At 42.1% G+C, this 6,457-nt stretch overlaps 1 pseudogene; it reads left to right on the top strand.

The window, feature by feature from the left end:
• Positions 1-3,223: 3,223 nt before the first annotated feature.
• Positions 3,224-3,332, top strand: LOC139277006 (dolichyl-diphosphooligosaccharide--protein glycosyltransferase subunit 4-like; annotated as a pseudogene).
• Positions 3,333-6,457: the final 3,125 nt, after the last annotated feature.

Genomic DNA, 6,457 nt, shown 5'->3' with positions numbered 1-6,457 from the left:
GAGTAGAGGATGTCTCACAAAAAATTTTAAAATGTTGGTAGATTTATTACATTCCTCCCCCCAACTCTGTTGAGTTGGCAGTCTCACCTGGAGAGAGGGCTGAGTAGACCAGTCAGGAAAAGGGTGAATTTTCACCTAAATCCTTTTGGACACTTCCTCGTAACTGGTTTGAATTAACAAAGGCTGATGACTAAGGACAGGTTCCTTGCACTTTTGGCTGCATATCTGTTGCCTTTTCAAACCAAAAAGGTAAGAAAATTAAATAAATTAATAGGTAGCACATCATTTTTAAAAATCTGTCATTGACACTAAGCTTGATGACTATTGTTTCAGGCCAAGAAATAAAAGCTGTACAAGACCATAGTGTTTCAAGATCATAATCAGATTTCCTTGTGTAGTATACAATGTTTTCCTTTATGTCTTGGTTATTTTTCTACATACTCATCTGTTAAAAGCCTCAAAGAAAAGTGTGAAGCATTGAAAGTGCTATCGTATTTTGCAAATTGTGAGTTATCAAATATTTAATCAGATAGAGATAATGTGAATGTATTTTAAATTCTGGAAATGTAAGCCATTTTGGCACTGGACAGAAAACAATAGGAACCAGTTAATTTGGGTACTATTTTTTTCCTTCCATCTTGGGCAATTTTTTGACAAAAGCAGAAATATCTCTACACACCTAGAATACATCATAACTACCATGAAGGGAAAACATTCTTTCGACTCCCTTTTTAAATGTGAATGGAAATTTTGATCCAGGTTTGTGTTAATAAGAAATGTTATAACCTCCTTGAGTAATTATAGGTAACTAGATGGGGCTTGAATCAGCTAACAAGTGATGATCAATATTTATATTTGGAAAACTACACTTCATTGTCTAGAGTGCCTTTAGCCATTTTGTAGCAGTAATTTTAATTGCACAGCATAAACCTGTTAAGCAATCACTTGCTCTAAGCACTTGTTTTTCCAACTGGCACCTGTAATGCACAGCATTCATGACATCAATTTATTTATCAGCTGAAGAAAAGGGATAGTTTTCTAACAAATGGATTTTAAGGAACAGCAGAGGAGGACCTAGACGATATGTAAATAGTAGAAATATTTATATGGCTTTCACTATATACACAAAACCAGGATTGTCCATGTTTTGCGTCCATACCATGAAGTCTTCTGGACCACATATCAGGGATAAATCAACATTCCCATCAATTTGCAAATACCTCAAGTTGCAAACTAATAGATGTTAGTGTTCTAATTTAGGGTTTATTCACAGTGATGCAACAGCACCAAGTGTAGCTAATTCAAAAAGCCTATAAAATGCAAAATGGGACAAACCAGTGAGTATGGAATATAAGATTAAATAGACTGAGTTGCTTGCTGGACTGAATTGCTAAGGGTTGAGAGCTGGAAATGGTCCATGGGCCATAGTTTAGAACACTTCTGCCCTAGACAGTACTGTTTATAGAAAAAGTGTTTCTGGTTGGCTTCAACAATAAACAAAATTAGTTGAAAATGTAAGCCCCATTTAAAGTCTGTGAATAATTTCGAAGTGGAAAAAATGCATAGTGGTAATTACTTTTGGGAGAGAAAAGTTTTGTACTTTGTAGAGTTCTTGGGTGCAAAATTGCCTTTTTTTAATAGCCCCATTAGCACTTCTGGGGGGTGCTAATGGGGCACAAGGCCATTTTCGCCTGGGGAGAGGGCGCTACTGCCTCCTGGGAAATTGCCCGGAGGTTTGGGAGATGCTGTCCCGGCAGCACCGCGCTCAGCAGTTAGCGCCAGTGCCCCGTACCCGCGCGCAACCAGCAATGATGTCATCGCCATGCGCGCCGACACCTCACCGCCCTGTGCCAACCCCTTAACGCCCTGTGGGGGAAATTACCCTGCGTGCCGCAAGGCTGGTGCAGGTGGATGTCAATGCCAGCTTCGCGGACATCCACTCCCAGGGTGCTGTTTAAGGGGGAGGCATGCAGTGCCCCAGACCGCCACCTTTGTTGGTTGGCCGACTCTTAGGTTGCCATTGTGTAGCCCGGCACTTCATTTTGGGTGCCGGGCCACTCGCCTGATCTCATGCATCCCAGGTGGCCACCAAAGAGCCAAACAGAGTGTGCAGCAGCCCTCTCCCTTAATGGAAGGGGCGGGGTGTTGTAACGAGGAACATCCATGTAACGTGGACTCAGCACCACGCTACCGCCCCGGGAGCAGCCCTCAAAGGAAGCGGAGCACCAGGGACAGCACTCCACTTCCTCTGAGGGGCGTAAGGCCGCATCGGGGGCTGGACCCTTGGGCCGGGCAATAACAGTCCCGGCCCTGGAAGGTTACTGCCCCCAATCGGGACCCGGGGCAATTTCGTCGTCCCCCTTGAGTTTGTCAACTGCTATGCATAGGGAAGATCCTACATTTTAAATAGGCAATGTCACAGATCTCACAACCATCTGCAAAAGCAAATCCTAGAATATAGTAATTTTTTAAAAAGTGAATGACTTCAAGTACTATATGATCAATTATAATTAAATATATCATATATTTTACAATTAATGTTACAGTCTACATTAAGAAACTCTCAACCTACAGAGGAAAAAGCAGAAAGAGGGTGAGCTGGAATTCCTTTTTGTGTTGCCACTTGATGTCTTTTAATGTTTTTAACTACTTTGATTCATCTATGTACTTTTGAGAGACCTCCATGCGATGTTTTACAACCATTTGCTGTAGATTGCAGTTTAAAAATCCTTTAGAGGACATGCTTAACTTACTAAACCTTGGTTACAGTCCCTGTACAGAAGTTAGGATTCCATTGCTATCTATGTCTTCCAAGGTACATCATCAATAGAGATCTTGATAAGATCTGTGATGAGCAGGATTTGAAATATGGTAACAATTGCTTCATACAATTACTCCTCAATCTAACCTGTTACAATGGAATAAATATACAAACATGTATAATACCTGTCATTCACTGTGCAAGTTATTTCATGAACCCTGAAGAACCGTGCAAGTTTTTTGCAGTGAAGCTTGATTAGATGGAAATTGACTTGTTTTAAGTAATGTTGGTTACAGACAGCAGGGGGAGCTGGTGCCTTTGCACAGTCTCTCTTGAATGAACCCGTAACAGGAATGCAAAAGCAAAATACTGCAGATGCTGGAATCTAAAATAAAAACAGAAAATGCTGGAAATACGTGGCCTGAAATCAGGGTTGGGGTGGAGTGCAGTTTACAAGCCCCTCCGTCAGGATGATCACAGATGTACAGTTGGCGATCTTTGCCAATATGCTGGGAGTATACCTTTTCCTCCTTGTCCTGTTGCTGTTACCCACCCCAAGAAACTAGAGTAATGGAATAGCACGCGGGCATAATACTGTGACAGTGTGAAGATTAGGACTAATAACAAATCGATTACTTGAAAGATGGAAGCTAGCTGAGCAGATGAAACACGATGCACATTGGACTTCGCAAATACCACAATAAAGAACAACTGCAATAAATGTGTTTTTGTACTTAAGAAATGTGGCTTGTCAATAAATACTTGGCTTATTAAAATTGCAAAAAAAAATATTCAGTAGGTCAGACAGCATCTATAGAGAGAAACAGAGTTAACGTTTCAGGTTGATGACCTTTTATCAGAACTGGAAAAAGTTAGAGATGTAACAGGTTTTTAAGCAAGTGTAGGGGCAGGGAAGGGGGGGAGGGGAGGAAAGAACAAAAGGGAAAGTCTCTGATAGGATAGAAGGCAGAAGAGATAAAGGGCTAGATTTTCCCTAAAGCCCTCCACCACCCGTTTGCCGCTCAGAAAGACCGCTAAGATTCTGCAAATAACGGTGGTGAAAATTTCCATAAAAAAGGTTAAAAAAAATACTGTCCAGCGAGAAAATGGCTCTTACACCAAGATTCTCGGTGGTTAAAGGCGAAACTAGGTAAAATTAGCGGTTCTTACCGAAATGGATGGTAAGTACTTAAAATATAGTCCAAGGCTGCAGTTGGGCCTAGGGAGGGGGGAAAACTCAAAAAATATTTTTTCAATTAAACAAAAAATAAAAAGTTATAAAGCATTCTCAAGACACTTTTTAACGTAATCGTCGTTATAGAATTTTAAAAATAATTATAAAAAACCTTTAACTTACCTTTCTTTGCAGGATACTCACCTATAGCCCTGTTTCAGGTGGCTTTCCGTGGGCCGTTTCCTCGGCGGTGTGTATGGGTCCCTGTTGAGGCAAAACTTGGATCCTGGCGGTTTTCTCGGTGGTTTTTCACCAAAAACCAGCTGTACCGCCGAGAAAACTGCTGAAAATGAAGGCAAAAGTCTAGCCCTAAGAGACAAAAGGCTTAATGGTGCAAGGCAAAAGGAGATGGTAATGGGACAAGTTGAGAAACAGAAGGGAGAAAAAAGCACTTATGGACTGAATGGAGGTGTTTTCACTAGACAATTTCATTCACTTTGCTTCCAATTTCCACCCTTCCCTCAGCTTCACATGGTCCATATCTGACTCTTCTCTTCCCTTCCTCGACTTCTCTGTCTTCATTTCTGGGGATAGGCTATTGGCAAACATTCACTATAAGCTCCCACAGCTACCTGGACTACACTTCCTCCCACCCCACTTCTTGTAAGGACACTATTCCATTCTCCCAGTTTCTGCGTCACCGTCACATCTGTCCTGAAGATGCCACCTTCCATACTAGTGCCTATGATATGTCTTCCTTTTTCCTCAACCGAGGATTCTTCTCTATCGTGGTTGACATGGCCCTCGACCATGCACTTCTACTCTCACACCTTCCCTTCCTTCCCAGAACCATGATAGGGTACTCCTGGTCCTCACCTTTCACCCCACCAGCCTCCATGTTCAATGGATCATCCTCCGCCGTTTCCGCCACCTCCAAACACACATTACCCTCGCCTCCCCTTTCAGCATTCCAAAGGGACCACTCCTTCCCTGACACCTTGGTCGACTCCTCAATCACACCCAGCACCCCCTCCCCTTCCCGCGGCACCTTCCCGTACAAGCGCAGGAGATGCAACACCTGCCCTTTTACCTCCTCCCTTCCCACTATCCAAGGCCCCAAATACTCTTTCCAGGTGAAACAGCGATTTAGTTGTACTTCTTTTAAATTAGTATACTGTATTCGCTGCTCACGATGTGGCCTTCTCTACATTGGAGAGACCAAACGTAGATTGGGTGACCGCTTTGCAGGACACCTCTGTTCAGTCCGTAAGTGTGACCCTGAGCTTCCGGTCGCCTGTCACTTTAATTCTCCACTCCACTCCCACGTGACCACACCGTCCTCAGCCTCTTACACTGTTCCAATTAAGCTTAACGTAAGCTCGAGGAACAGCACCTCATCTTTCGTTTAGATACTTTACAGCTGTCTGGACTCAACATCGAGTTCAACAATTTCAAACCATAACCTCTGACCCTATTTTTTTTCCTGTTTTTTTCTTTCTTTCCCATGGCAGCTGATGATGATTCTGTCATTTCCATTTACATCCTATCTAGCCTGCTCTTCTGCCTTCCACCCTATCACAGACCTTCCCTTTTGTTCTTTCCTCCCCTCCCCTCCTCCCCCTCCCCCCTTTCCTTGCCTCTGCACTTGCTTAAAAACGTGTTACATCTCTTACTTTTTCCAGTTCTGGTGAAGACTCATCGACCTGAAATGTTAACTCTGTTTCTGTCTCCACAGATACTGCCTGACATAAGAACGTAAGATATAGGAGCAGGAGTAGGCTATTTGGCCCCTATAGCCTGCTCTGTCATTCAATAAGATCATGGCTGATCTGATCTTGGCCTCAACTCCACTTCCCTGCCCGTTCCCCATAACCCTTGACTCCCTTATCATTCTGCTCCCTGATCTGGTGAGTATTTCCTGCATTTTCTGTTTTTATTTCTTAACAGGAATGACTTGTTTTGTCAACCAGGAATTATGCGTACACACCATTCTGATGACAAGGTGAGATTATGCCATCATTGCTGTTGCTCGCAGGGCAGTCAATGGGTTAGTATGATAAGTATAAAAGATGGCAGCAGATGGTGCAAATTGACAGCAGAGATAGAATACAGGCCATCATTAACAATTTCAGAAATAGAATGCTTTTATTAAAATATTTTGAACTTCTGAAACTTATTGTAAAAATTAAAGCAGAAGAACCGAATTTCCAAGACACCAATTGCATCGAACAATTTACCTCGGATTCAACACTACAACAAGAAAGTTATGTATATGATTTATATTTAAGAATTAAAAACATTACAACTTTTGGAAGGATTTGAAGCAATTTTGCGCATTCTTTAAAAATGATTTGTGATATTGTGTTGCATTAATAATAACAGGAGTGACTAAATTGGGCTAGATTCGGGGTATTAACTATGGGAGGAAAATGTCAGTGTGTGTTTCTCTGTATTTTAAGGTCACTGACTGTTAATGTTATAGCTGCATGCCAATATCCAATATTCTCAACTGATTCTTAATC

This window comes from Pristiophorus japonicus, chromosome 12 (genome assembly GCF_044704955.1).
Source record: "Pristiophorus japonicus isolate sPriJap1 chromosome 12, sPriJap1.hap1, whole genome shotgun sequence".
Classification (NCBI taxonomy): Eukaryota; Metazoa; Chordata; class Chondrichthyes; family Pristiophoridae; genus Pristiophorus; species Pristiophorus japonicus.
Note: the sequence above shows the minus strand (reverse complement) of the source record. Positions and strands in the feature narration are given on the sequence as shown.